The sequence below is a fragment of the Salmo salar genome, unplaced genomic scaffold (genome assembly GCF_965601325.2).
Source record: "Salmo salar unplaced genomic scaffold, fSalSal1 ptg000378l, whole genome shotgun sequence".
In the NCBI taxonomy this organism is placed as follows: Eukaryota; Metazoa; Chordata; class Actinopteri; order Salmoniformes; family Salmonidae; genus Salmo; species Salmo salar.
In genome coordinates this window covers 643,129-657,942 of record NW_027675366.1, presented here as the reverse complement: position 1 = coordinate 657,942, position 14,814 = coordinate 643,129, and the positions used below count along the sequence as shown (strand labels likewise).

General features: G+C 42.6%; 2 non-coding genes and 1 pseudogene across 2 annotated transcripts; 2 read left to right on the top strand and 1 right to left on the bottom strand.

Annotated features, from left to right (window-relative positions):
• The first annotated feature begins 3,703 nt into the window (after positions 1 to 3,703).
• trnap-ugg (transfer RNA proline (anticodon UGG)) lies at positions 3,704 to 3,775 on the top strand. Its single transcript has one exon. It is a non-coding gene; the product is annotated as a tRNA-Pro (tRNA).
• A 2,762-nt stretch (positions 3,776 to 6,537) lies between these two features.
• Positions 6,538 to 6,609, top strand: trnap-ugg (transfer RNA proline (anticodon UGG)). Its single transcript has one exon. It is a non-coding gene; the product is annotated as a tRNA-Pro (tRNA).
• A 5,221-nt stretch (positions 6,610 to 11,830) lies between these two features.
• On the bottom strand, positions 11,831 to 12,449 carry LOC145875899 (uncharacterized; annotated as a pseudogene).
• Positions 12,450 to 14,814: the final 2,365 nt, after the last annotated feature.

Sequence of the window (14,814 nt, the reverse complement as noted above, 5' to 3'; positions counted from 1 at the left end):
AAGTGAAAATTCTTTGACCAAACGGATCGTTGGTATAGTTGTACTATTATGGCTTAGGGTGCGAGAGGTCCCTGGTTAAAAAATCTATCATTTTAATCAGTACCTGTTACCTTCAGATTAGTCCCGTGACACTTGTGGAAAACGTAGGGCAAAACGGAGAACATTGTGACAAGTGGGGTCACATTAGTTTGTAGCCCAAAGATTTTGGATTCTACAAACAGATGTTTGCACATAGAGGGTTCCGACTTCAGACGAGTCCCCTGACACTTGTGGGGGACGTAGAGACAAATTGAGAACACCACCGTGTTCGTGAGGGTCTCCCCTTTCCAGGGAGTGGTCATACGATGTTGTAGGTCAAACGGTTCAGATGCTACATATGTTTTTGTGAGAATACCGATTATTGGTATGTCTCATGGTTTGACAAACACCGCTCTAGCTCCACCACCATTTATTGCAGATGTGGAGTTGTAACATAAACAGTTACGGAGGCTTGAGACAGATACGACGCGTTTCAATCTCTCTAGTTGAAAACTGATCGATTTGAATGGGTATTTTTTACGTTCGTTTACTTTGATTCACGTACTGATGCATCAATCGACTCAAAATAAATGAGCTCCATTCTTTTTTAAGTTTTATTTTTTCATTTTCTCTTTTAAAATATTAATTGACCTCATTTTGCTCAATATTCATTTGTCAACACTCATCATCAGTTTGCTGTCGCGGCTTAAGAAGACAGAATGTGAAAGACACAGCAGATGAAATACAAAAGATTTGAACTGAAGCCTGGTCAACAGTTTGGAAGACTGCTATGCTCACAAGTATAGCACAAACACTCACATGAGGTTCAATCTTTCCAAGCACCATGGACAAGAACAATTGATATCCTCATTGTAATTGCCGCAGAAAGCAAAACAATTTTATTCTTGTCTAAGGCTCGTTGGTCTAGGGGTATGATTCTCGCTTTGGGTGTGAGAGGTCCCGGGTTCAAATCCCGGATGAACCCTTTTGCAGATCTTTTAACAAGCTCAGACAGGCAGATCTCTGGCCACTGGTTGCAAACAGCCACCTCTTGGGCGCAGGACGAGGTGGCTGAATGGTTTAGGCGATGGATATTCACTAGTTGGCTCAATATCGCACTTCATTTAGAAAACCTGCAAAAACTAAGAGCAAATCTGACTTCCACTAACAAGGACATTGATTCCAATGTAATACACTTGAAATGACACCCAGCTCCTAAACCTAGTGAATATCTCATGCTCTGCATTGGCTGGGAATTGAACCCTGGTCAACTGCTTGGAAGGCAGCTATGCTCACCACTATACCACCAATGCTATGTGAAGCTCTTAAGCAACATGGAGACATCGATTAATATCCTGACCGTCATTTTTGTGGAAAGTGAAAATTCTTTGACCAAACGGATCGTTGGTATAGTTGTACTATTATGGCTTAGGGTGCGAGAGGTCCCTGGTTAAAAAATCTATCATTTTAATCAGTACCTGTTACCTTCAGATTAGTCCCGTGACACTTGTGGAAAACGTAGGGCAAAACGGAGAACATTGTGACAAGTGGGGTCACATTAGTTTGTAGCCCAAAGATTTTGGATTCTACAAACAGATGTTTGCACATAGAGGGTTCCGACTTCAGACGAGTCCCCTGACACTTGTGGGGGACGTAGAGACAAATTGAGAACACCACCGTGTTCGTGAGGGTCTCCCCTTTCCAGGGAGTGGTCATACGATGTTGTAGGTCAAACGGTTCAGATGCTACATATGTTTTTGTGAGAATACCGATTATTGGTATGTCTCATGGTTTGACAAACACCGCTCTAGCTCCACCACCATTTATTGCAGATGTGGAGTTGTAACATAAACAGTTACGGAGGCTTGAGACAGATACGACGCGTTTCAATCTCTCTAGTTGAAAACTGATCGATTTGAATGGGTATTTTTTACGTTCGTTTACTTTGATTCACGTACTGATGCATCAATCGACTCAAAATAAATGAGCTCCATTCTTTTTTAAGTTTTATTTTTTCATTTTCTCTTTTAAAATATTAATTGACCTCATTTTGCTCAATATTCATTTGTCAACACTCATCATCAGTTTGCTGTCGCGGCTTAAGAAGACAGAATGTGAAAGACACAGCAGATGAAATACAAAAGATTTGAACTGAAGCCTGGTCAACAGTTTGGAAGACTGCTATGCTCACAAGTATAGCACAAACACTCACATGAGGTTCAATCTTTCCAAGCACCATGGACAAGAACAATTGATATCCTCATTGTAATTGCCGCAGAAAGCAAAACAATTTTATTCTTGTCTAAGGCTCGTTGGTCTAGGGGTATGATTCTCGCTTTGGGTGCGAGAGGTCCCGGGTTCAAATCCCGGATGAACCCTTTTGCAGATCTTTTAACAAGCTCAGACAGGCAGATCTCTGGCCACTGGTTGCAAACAGCCACCTCTTGGGCGCAGGACGAGGTGGCTGAATGGTTTAGGCGATGGATATTCACTAGTTGGCTCAATATCGCACTTCATTTAGAAAACCTGCAAAAACTAAGAGCAAATCTGACTTCCACGAACAAGGACATTGATTCCAATGTAATACACTTGAAATGACACCCAGCCCCTAAAACTAGTGAATATCTCATGCTCTGCATTGGCCGAGAATCGAACCCGGGTCAATTGCTTGGAAGGCAGCTATGCTCACCACTATACCACCAATGCTATGTGAAGCTCGTAAGCAACATGGAGACATCGATTCATATCCTGACCGTCATTTTTGTGGAAAGTGAAAATTCTTTGACCAAACGGATCGTTGGTATAGTTGTACTATTATGGCTTAGGGTGCGAGAGGTCCCTGGTTAAAAAATCTATCATTTTAATCAGTACCTGTTACCTTCAGATTAGTCCCGTGACACTTGTGGAAAACGTAGGGCAAAACGGAGAACATTGTGACAAGTGGGGTCACATTAGTCTGTAGCCCAAAGATTTTGGATTCTACAAACAGATGTTTGCACATAGAGGGTTCCGACTTCAGACGAGTCCCCTGACACTTGTGGGGGACGTAGAGACAAATTGAGAACACCACCGTGTTCGTGAGGGTCTCCCCTTTCCAGGGAGTGTAAGTCAAACGGTTCAGATGCTACAGATGTTTTTGTGAGAAGACCGATTATTGGTATGTCTCATGGTTTGACAAACACCGCTCTAGCTCCACCACCATTTATTGCAGATGTGGAGTTGTAACATAAACAGTTACGGAGGCTTGAGACAGATACGACGCGTTTCAATCTCTCTAGTTGAAAACTGATCGATTTGAATGGGTATTTTTTACGTTCGTTTACTTTGATTCACGTACTGATGCATCAATCGACTCAAAATAAATGAGCTCCATTCTTTTTGAAGTTTTATTTTTTCATTTTCTCTTTTAAAATATTAATTGACCTCATTTTGCTCAATATTCATTTGTCAACACTCATCATCAGTTTGCTGTCGCGGTTTAAGAAGACAGAATGTGAAAGACACAGCAGATGAAATACAAAAGATTTGAACTGAAGCCTGGTCAACAGTTTGGAAGACTGCTATGCTCACAAGTATAGCACAAACACTCACATGAGGTTCAATCTTTCCAAGCACCATGGACAAGAACAATTGATATCCTCATTGTAATTGCCGCAGAAAGCAAAACAATTTTATTCTTGTCTGAGGCTCATTGGTCTAGGGGTATGATTCTTGCTTTGGGTGCGAGAGGTCCCGGGTTCAAATCCCGGATGAGCCCTTTTGCAGATCTTTTAACCTCTTGGGGCTAGGTGGGACGCTAGCGTGCCACCTGTGGTGCACTCCATCAACAGCAGGTGCATTTCAAGAGCGGCAAATTTGAATCCAAATAAATGTCAAAATTCAAATTTTTCAAAAATACAACTATGTTACACCATTTGAAAGATAAACATCTCCTTAATCTAACCACGTTTTACGATTTCAAAAAGGTTTTACGGCGAAAGCATAAATTTAGAGTATGTTAGGACAGTACATTTACAAGAGTTGTGTGTAATGTTTTGTCAAGTCAAAGACAGGGTCACCAAAACCATAAAACCAGCTAAAATGATACACTAACCTTTTACAATCTCCATCAGATGACACTCCTAGGACATTATGTTAGACAATGCATGCATTTTTAGTTCTATCAAGTTCATATTTATATACAAAAACAGCGTTTTACTATGGCATTGATGTTGAGGAAATCGTTTCCCTCCAATAACCGGCAGTCAAGTCAGCGTCACAAATTAAATAATTAAAATTAGAAAACATTGGTAAAATATTATATTGTCATTTAAAGAATTATAGATTTACATCTTTTGAACGCAATCAACTTGCCAGATTTAAAAATAACCTTACTGGGAAATCACACTTTGCAATAATCTGAGCACTGTGCCCAGAAAAATACGCGTTGCGATACAGACTAGACGTCATGTTGGGGAGATCTAAAATCGAAAATACTATGTAAATAATCCATTACCTTTGATTCTCTTCATCAGATGTCACTTCCAGGTATCACAGGTCCATAACGAATGTAGTTTTGTTCAAAAAAGCTCATCATTTATGTCCAAAAATCTCCGTCTCGTTAGCACATGATGTAAGCCAGCCGGACTTCTCGTCATGAACGAGGGGAAAAAATATATTTCCGTTCGTTCAAACATGTCAAACGTTGTATAGCATAAATCATTAGGGCCTTTTTTAACCAGAACATGAATAATATTCAAGGTGGACGAATGCATAGCCTTTTATAACGTATTGGAACGAGGGTACCCAACATGAAGTAGCGCGCCAGGTGTCTAATGGGACATCACCGTTCCATGGCTCTTGTTCGGTCAGATCTCCCTCCAGAAGACTCAAAACACTTTGTAAAGGCTGGTGACATCTAGTGGAAGCAATAGGAAGTGCCAAAATATTCCTAAACCCCTGTGTTTTTCAATGGGATAGGTTTAAAGTCAATACAACACATCAGGTATCCACTTCCTGTCAGAAAATGTCTCAGGGTTTTGCCTGCCAAATGAGTTCTGTTATACTCACAGACACCATTCAAACAGTTTTGGAAACTTTAGAGTGTTTTCTATCCATATATAATAAGTATATGCATATTCTAGTTACTGGGTAGGATTAGTAACCAGATTAAATCGGGTACATTTTTTTTATCCAGACGTGCAAATGCTGCCCCCTAGACCCAACAGGTTAACAAGTTCAGACAGGCAGATCTCTGGCCACTGGTTGCAAACAGCCACCTCTTGGGCGCAGGACAAGGTGGCTGAATGGTTTAGGCGATGGACTGCGTATCTATTGTGATATTCACTAGTTGGCTCAATATCGCACTTCATTTCGAAAACCTGCAAAAACTAAGAGCAAATCTGACTTCCACGAACAAGGACATTGATTCCAATGTAATACACTTGAAATGACACCCAGCCCCTAAAACTAGTGAATATCTCATGCTCTGCATTGGCCGAGAATCAAACCCGGGTCAATTGCTTGGAAGGCAGCTATGCTCACCACTATACCACCAATGCTATGCGAAGCTCGTAAGCAACATGGAGACATCGATTCATATCCTGACCGTCATTTTTGTGGAAAGTGAAAATTCTTTGACCAAACGGATCGTTGGTATAGTTGTACTATTATGGCTTAGGGTGCGAGAGGTCCCTGGTTAAAAAATCTATCATTTTAATCAGTACCTGTTACCTTCAGATTAGTCCCGTGACACTTGTGGAAAACGTAGGGCAAAACGGAGAACATTGTGACAAGTGGGGTCACATTAGTCTGTAGCCCAAAGATTTTGGATTCTACAAACAGATGTTTGCACATAGAGGGTTCCGACTTCAGACGAGTCCCCTGACACTTGTGGGGGACGTAGAGACAAATTGAGAACACCACCGTGTTCGTGAGGGTCTCCCCTTTCCAGGGAGTGTAAGTCAAACGGTTCAGATGCTACAGATGTTTTTGTGAGAAGACCGATTATTGGTATGTCTCATGGTTTGACAAACACCGCTCTAGCTCCACCACCATTTATTGCAGATGTGGAGTTGTAACATAAACAGTTACGGAGGCTTGAGACAGATACGACGCGTTTCAATCTCTCTAGTTGAAAACTGATCGATTTGAATGGGTATTTTTTACGTTCGTTTACTTTGATTCACGTACTGATGCATCAATCGACTCAAAATAAATGAGCTCCATTCTTTTTGAAGTTTTATTTTTTCATTTTCTCTTTTAAAATATTAATTGACCTCATTTTGCTCAATATTCATTTGTCAACACTCATCATCAGTTTGCTGTCGCGGTTTAAGAAGACAGAATGTGAAAGACACAGCAGATGAAATACAAAAGATTTGAACTGAAGCCTGGTCAACAGTTTGGAAGACTGCTATGCTCACAAGTATAGCACAAACACTCACATGAGGTTCAATCTTTCCAAGCACCATGGACAAGAACAATTGATATCCTCATTGTAATTGCCGCAGAAAGCAAAACAATTTTATTCTTGTCTGAGGCTCATTGGTCTAGGGGTATGATTCTTGCTTTGGGTGCGAGAGGTCCCGGGTTCAAATCCCGGATGAGCCCTTTTGCAGATCTTTTAACCTCTTGGGGCTAGGTGGGACGCTAGCGTGCCACCTGTGGTGCACTCCATCAACAGCAGGTGCATTTCAAGAGCGGCAAATTTGAATCCAAATAAATGTCAAAATTCAAATTTTTCAAAAATACAACTATGTTACACCATTTGAAAGATAAACATCTCCTTAATCTAACCACGTTTTACGATTTCAAAAAGGTTTTACGGCGAAAGCATAAATTTAGAGTATGTTAGGACAGTACATTTACAAGAGTTGTGTGTAATGTTTTGTCAAGTCAAAGACAGGGTCACCAAAACCATAAAACCAGCTAAAATGATACACTAACCTTTTACAATCTCCATCAGATGACACTCCTAGGACATTATGTTAGACAATGCATGCATTTTTAGTTCTATCAAGTTCATATTTATATACAAAAACAGCGTTTTACTATGGCATTGATGTTGAGGAAATCGTTTCCCTCCAATAACCGGCAGTCAAGTCAGCGTCACAAATTAAATAATTAAAATTAGAAAACATTGGTAAAATATTATATTGTCATTTAAAGAATTATAGATTTACATCTTTTGAACGCAATCAACTTGCCAGATTTAAAAATAACCTTACTGGGAAATCACACTTTGCAATAATCTGAGCACTGTGCCCAGAAAAATACGCGTTGCGATACAGACTAGACGTCATGTTGGGGAGATCTAAAATCGAAAATACTATGTAAATAATCCATTACCTTTGATTCTCTTCATCAGATGTCACTTCCAGGTATCACAGGTCCATAACGAATGTAGTTTTGTTCAAAAAAGCTCATCATTTATGTCCAAAAATCTCCGTCTCGTTAGCACATGATGTAAGCCAGCCGGACTTCTCGTCATGAACGAGGGGAAAAAATATATTTCCGTTCGTTCAAACATGTCAAACGTTGTATAGCATAAATCATTAGGGCCTTTTTTAACCAGAACATGAATAATATTCAAGGTGGACGAATGCATAGCCTTTTATAACGTATTGGAACGAGGGTACCCAACATGAAGTAGCGCGCCAGGTGTCTAATGGGACATCACCGTTCCATGGCTCTTGTTCGGTCAGATCTCCCTCCAGAAGACTCAAAACACTTTGTAAAGGCTGGTGACATCTAGTGGAAGCAATAGGAAGTGCCAAAATATTCCTAAACCCCTGTGTTTTTCAATGGGATAGGTTTAAAGTCAATACAACACATCAGGTATCCACTTCCTGTCAGAAAATGTCTCAGGGTTTTGCCTGCCAAATGAGTTCTGTTATACTCACAGACACCATTCAAACAGTTTTGGAAACTTTAGAGTGTTTTCTATCCATATATAATAAGTATATGCATATTCTAGTTACTGGGTAGGATTAGTAACCAGATTAAATCGGGTACATTTTTTTTATCCAGACGTGCAAATGCTGCCCCCTAGACCCAACAGGTTAACAAGTTCAGACAGGCAGATCTCTGGCCACTGGTTGCAAACAGCCACCTCTTGGGCGCAGGACAAGGTGGCTGAATGGTTTAGGCGATGGACTGCGTATCTATTGTGATATTCACTAGTTGGCTCAATATCGCACTTCATTTCGAAAACCTGCAAAAACTAAGAGCAAATCTGACTTCCACGAACAAGGACATTGATTCCAATGTAATACACTTGAAATGACACCCAGCCCCTAAAACTAGTGAATATCTCATGCTCTGCATTGGCCGAGAATCAAACCCGGGTCAATTGCTTGGAAGGCAGCTATGCTCACCACTATACCACCAATGCTATGCGAAGCTCGTAAGCAACATGGAGACATCGATTCATATCCTGACCGTCATTTTTGTGGAAAGTGAAAATTCTTTGACCAAACGGATCGTTGGTATAGTTGTACTATTATGGTTTAGGGTGCGAGAGGTCCCTGGTTAAAAAATCTATCATTTTAATCAGTACCTGTTACCTTCAGATTAGTCCCGTGACACTTGTGGAAAACGTAGGGCAAAACGGAGAACATTGTGACAAGTGGGGTCACATTAGTCTGTAGCCCAAAGATTTTGGATTCTACAAACAGATGTTTGCACATAGAGGGTTCCGACTTCAGACGAGTCCCCTGACACTTGTGGGGGACGTAGAGACAAATTGAGAACACCACCGTGTTCGAGAGGGTCTCCCCTTTCCAGGGAGTGTAAGTCAAACGGTTCAGATGCTACAGATGTTTTTGTGAGAAGACCGATTATTGGTATGTCTCATGGTTTGACAAACACCGCTCTAGCTCCACCACCATTTATTGCAGATGTGGAGTTGTAACATAAACAGTTACGGAGGCTTGAGACAGATACGACGCGTTTCAATCTCTCTAGTTGAAAACTGATCGATTTGAATGGGTATTTTTTACGTTCGTTTACTTTGATTCACGTACTGATGCATCAATCGACTCAAAATAAATGAGCTCCATTCTTTTTTAAGTTTTATTTTTTCATTTTCTCTTTTAAAATATTAATTGACCTCATTTTGCTCAATATTCATTTGTCAACACTCATCGTCAGTTTGCTGTCGCGGCTTAACCTGTTTAGGATAGGGGGCAGTATTGACACGGCTGGATAAAAAACATACCCGATTTAATCTGGTTACCACTCCTACCCAGTAACTAGAATATGCATATACTTATTACATATGGATAGAAAACACCCTAAATTTTCTAAAACTGTTTGAATGGTGTCTGTGAGTATAACAGAACTCAAATGGCAGGTCAAAACCTGAGAGATTCCTTTACAGGAAGTGGCCTGTCTGACCATTTCTTGAACCTCTTTTCCATCTCTATCATTTACTAAGGATCTCTGCTCTAACGTGACACTTCCCACGTCGTCCATAGGCGCTCAGAGCCCGGGAAAAAACAGAATGTCGTCATTCCAGCCCCAGGCTGAAACACATTATCGCCTTTCTCAAGTGGCCGATCAAGGGACACTGGGCTTATGCTCGTGACCCCGACCGCCCCCGCCTTTGGGATTTTTTCCTCTGTTTGCCGAAAAGGAGATTCCCTGTCGGAATATTATCGCTTTTCTACGAGAAAAATGTCGTAAAAATTGATTTTAAACAGCAGTTGACATGCTTCGAAGTACGGTAATGGAATATTTAGAATTTTATTGTCACGAATTGCGCCATGCGCGCGACACTTCTTTACTATTTCGGATAGTGTCTGGAACGCACGAACAAAACGCCACTATTCGGATATAACGATGGATTATTTTGGACCAAACCAACATTTGTTATTGAAGTAGCAGTCCTGGGTGTGCATTCTGACGAAGACAACAAAATTTAATGAAACTTTTATAATAGTAAATATGATTATGGTGAGTGCTAAACTTGCCGGGTGTCTAAATAGCGAGCCGGTGATGCCTGGGCTATGTACTTAGAATATTGCAAAATGTGCTTTCACCAAAAAGCTATTTTAAAATCGGACATATCGAGTGCATAGAGGAGGTCTGTATCTATAATTCTTAAAATAATTGTTATGCTTTTTTGTGAACGTTTATCGTGAGTAATTTAGTAAAATGTTAGCGAATTCCCCGGAAGTTTGCGGGGGGTATGCTAGTTCTGAACGTCACATGCTAATGTAAAAAGCTGGTTTTTGATATAAATATGAACTTGATTGAACAAAACATGCATGTATTGTATAACATAATGTCCTAGGGTTGTCATCTGATGAAGATCATCAAAGGTGAGTGCTGCATTTAGCTGTCTTCTGGGTTTTGGTGACATTATATGCTGGCTTGAAAAATGGGTGTCTGATTATTTCTGGCTTGGTACTCTGCTGACGCAAGCGTCCCACCTAGCCCATAGAGGTTAAGGGCCCAAGCAATATACCAGCCTTAGTAAAGTTGAACATTTACTTCTAGGCCTTTGACTCTACAGCACTCACCAGTTATCTAACCAGAAGTCCATAGGTCATCCCTGTAGACTGCCCAAAACTAGTGCATTACAGCTGTAGACTTATCATATAGTTAAACTTAGGATAGCGCCTAAGCAACACACCAAGTAGGAAAAACCCTAGATATGTCATTAGAGACAATGCCATGATAATCATTTTGCCAGAACATTGGACATATATAGAATACAGTCCAATTAGATGATTTTTTTTTGTGTGAGAACTATATTTTGTATATTTTTTTGTTTTGTTTATGCTTTCATTCCTTTTCGGTTCAGTTCCTTTGACACTTAGGAAGTGATAGAGCCATAAACAAAGTCCCCATACAACCATCACTTATTGCCACAACGCCGCTCATTGGGGAATGAATGTAATTATATATATTTCATGAGTGTGTGTGCGTTGTTAACATCTGCCTAAGTTACTGCCCAGATCTTCCAGTCTGGACGATGGGTCCGGAACAGCGACCCCAAATCCGGACACCCACAGCCTATCCTTGTGGCGGCATGCCCGCTGTCAGAGAGCCCACCAAGGTAAACCACCAGAGGGGGGGACCGCAACGGCGATCACCAACCAGGACATCCCCTGGCCCTTCCTGGGGTACTTTGCAGCTTCCAGGGAACCTACCAAGGTACACCACTAGAGGAGACCGCAACGGCGATCACCAACCGGACATCAACTGCCCATCCTTGTGGTGGACTGCTCCGCTTCCAGAGAGCCTATAACAGTTCTACCAACGGGACATCACGTGGTCATGATTTTATGTTGATTTGTAACTTGCAGGATAAACAAGATCCAAACCACCAGGGGGGGTATGTCATGACGTTGGCCTTTTTGAGTACAGGGAGGACAGTTGACCCCCTCCCCCCCTTTGCACCATCCCCCAACCTACCTTCCCTCACCCAGTCCCTGTGTGAAGGAGTGGTAAAATTCCAGGAGAGTCTCTGGCCACATGGCCCATAGAGAGACACAGGAAATTCTTCCAACTCACAGAATTGGGGAGCCAAGCGACATTTGTGTTCTGGAGAAGGTATGGAAGACTGGTGAAGAATCCAGCTACGAACTGGTCTGCTTGGTACAATTTTGTGATACTCAGAAGAGACAATATAGCCATATTACCATAAAACTGTTTATATAATAGCCTCAGCTTGAGACTTGCATCCACATGGTTGTATAGAATGTATTAAGAGCATCGAGGGGCGCCGAGAGGCAGGGGCTGGGACAGGTGGTAGCTCGCCTCGCGGCGGACCGCCAGCTCGATCCCGAGATCCAACTACGAGCTTTTTAACTGCAGAAACTTTAAGATACGCTATTGGAGCTGGAATTACCGCGGCTGCTGGCACCAGACTTGCCCTCCAATGGATCCTCGTTAAAGGATTTAAAGTGTACTCATTCCAATTACAGGGCCTCGAAAGAGTCCTGTATTGTTATTTTTCATCACTACCTCCCCGAGTCGGGAGTGGGTAATTTGCGCGTCTGCTGCCTTCCTTGGATGTGGTAGCCGTTTCTCAGGCTCCCTCTCCGGAATCGAACCCTGATTCCCCGTTACCCGTGGTCACCATGGTAGGCACAGAAAGTACCATCGAAAGTTGATAGGGCAGACATTCGAATGAGACGTCACCGCCATAAAGGGCGTGCGATCGGCTCGAGGTTATCTAGAGTCACCAAAGCGGCCGGGGCAACCGAGATTGGCCCGCATGGGTTTTGGGTCTGATAAATGCACGCATCCCCGGAGGTCAGCGCTCGTCTGCATGTATTAGCTCTAGAAATGCCACAGTTATCCAAGTAACGTTGGAGCGATCAAAGGAACCATAACTGATTTAATGAGCCATTCGCAGTTTCACTGTACCGGCCGTGTGTACTTAGACTTGCATGGCTTAATCTTTGAGACAAGCATATGCTACTGGCAGGATCAACCAGAAAGCCACTCACAACATAGAGGTTGTACCTGGGCACACTAAGCGGAGAACAGCCAGGGACCACTCCTATCCCGTGAGGGGAGGAGGCCCTAGGTCAATCCACCGTGCGCCCAGCGGGAGGCCCTGAACTGCCCGTGGCCAGAGCCACAGGTGCCGGGGCACCGCTTAATCAGGTATCTTGTCTTAGCTGGAGGGTTTATTCGGAACACCATCAACGTGGATAAAAGACAGGGTTTGAGAAATACATGTGTTTCTGGCGCCGGTACGGCATGGGTGAACGTCATCCGCAGGCATAGCTACCTGGGTACTCCACTCCCCGAACCGGAACACCAATGTAGGGCCACTGAGACAGACGGGTCGGCTAGATCTCGCACGAACGGAGCGCGGCTGAAGCTTGTCATCAAGGCGTGGATAACCGTCTCCGACAGGGGCTCCCCCGATAGAGGCAATTCCACGTGGGGCGGGAGGAACCGTCCGTCTGAACACCGACCAAAGGCCAATATTCAATTACCATACTTCGAAGCATGACAACCGCTGTTTAAAATCAATTTTTATGCCATTTTTCTCGTAAAAATGCGATAATATTCCGACCGGGAATCTGCGTTTAGGTAAACAGACGAAAGAAAACAAAGCATGGGGTCGACGCGGGCACGAGCCTGAGTCTCACAGTACTGTGACCAGCCACTACCCAAACGCGCTACTTTTTTTCAGCCAGAGCCTGCAAAGCCACGATTCAGCTTTTTGCCGCCTTCTGAGAGCCCATGGGAGCCGTAGGAAGTGTCACGTAACAGCAGAGATCCTCTGTAATGGATAGAGATAATCAAGAAGGGCAAGAAATTGTCAGACGGGACACTTCCTGCATGGAATCTTCTCAAATGAGTTCTGTTATACTCACAGACACCATTCAAACAGTTTTAGAAACTTTGGAGTGTTTTCTATCCAAAGCTAATAATTACATGCATATTCTAGTTTCTGGGCAGGAGTAATAATCAGATTAAATCGGGTACGTTTTTTATCCGGCTGTGAAAATACTGCCCCCTAGCCATAACAGGTTAACCATCCCTTAACCTCTATGGGCTAGGTGGGACGCTTGTGTCCCACCTACTCAACAGCCAGTTGAATCCTGTGGCGCGTTATTCAAATACCTTAGATATGATATTACTTAAATTTTTCAAAAATATGACTATTTTACACCATTTTAAAGATAAGACTCTCGTTAATCTAACCACACTGTCCGATTTCAAAAAGGCTTTACAACGAAAGCAAAACATTAGATTATGTCAGCAGAGTACCGAGCCAGAAATAAATCAGACACCCATTTTTCAAGCTAGCATATAATGTCACAAAAACCAAAACCACAGCTAAATGCAGCACTAACCTTTGATGATCTTCATCAGATGACAACCCTAGGACATTATGTTATACAATACATGCATGTTTTGTTCAATCAAGTTCATATTTATATCAAAAACCAGCTTTTTACATTAGCAGGTGACTAGCATGTTACTAGCATTCCCACCGAACACTGCCGGTGAATTTACTAAATTACTCACGATAAACGTTCACAAAAAGCACAACAATTATTTTAAGAATTATAGATACAGAACTCCTCTATGCACTCGATATGTCCGATTTTAAAATAGCTTTTCGGTGAAAGCACATTTTGCAATATTCTCAGTAGATAGCCCGGCATCACAGGAAAAGGTCTTTCCCGCCTGGCATGATGAAGCAGGTGGTGAGACTTACGGCTTTTATCAAACCTTCCTCACCCAATCCCACTGTTTTGGAACTGGTAAAGGAGAATACGGACCACTGGATGGACACTAATATGTGCATCTTAGTGGACCACTATGATTCAGTTCTGGCAGCAGGGCTACAGGAGGTGGGGAGATTCGATACTAACTCCTTTGATCGAGCGGTTTCTTGGGCAAGGGTAAGATGTAGACTTAAGTTTAGAGTCCTCAGTGGCAACGTTACAGGCTATGCTCCCAAAGGCAAGTGCTAGCGAGGTGGTAGGTCCAGGCCAATTGACTATGGAGGCCTTCCCGCCCTTGTCGGGTGTCCTGTCTCCAGCCCCCAGTAATGTGGTGGGAGTGGGAAATGGTAGTCCAGCAAGTGGTTTAGTTAAGGGTGGGGCTAAGAACGGACCAAAGAGGAGCACCCCTAGGATGCCCCCAAGTCTACCAGCTTTAGAGCTGGATTCAGTCTCCCAGAGGGGGAAAACTATCTCGGTTATGGCTGAAACATATTCCCCTAGACCCCAAGCATTGGCTGGAGATCCATTAACAATAGAGTTGGTCCCAAGGGGGGTGGAGATTGGAAAACAAACACAGGTGAGGCAGGCTCTTGTTAATGGCCCTGAGAGG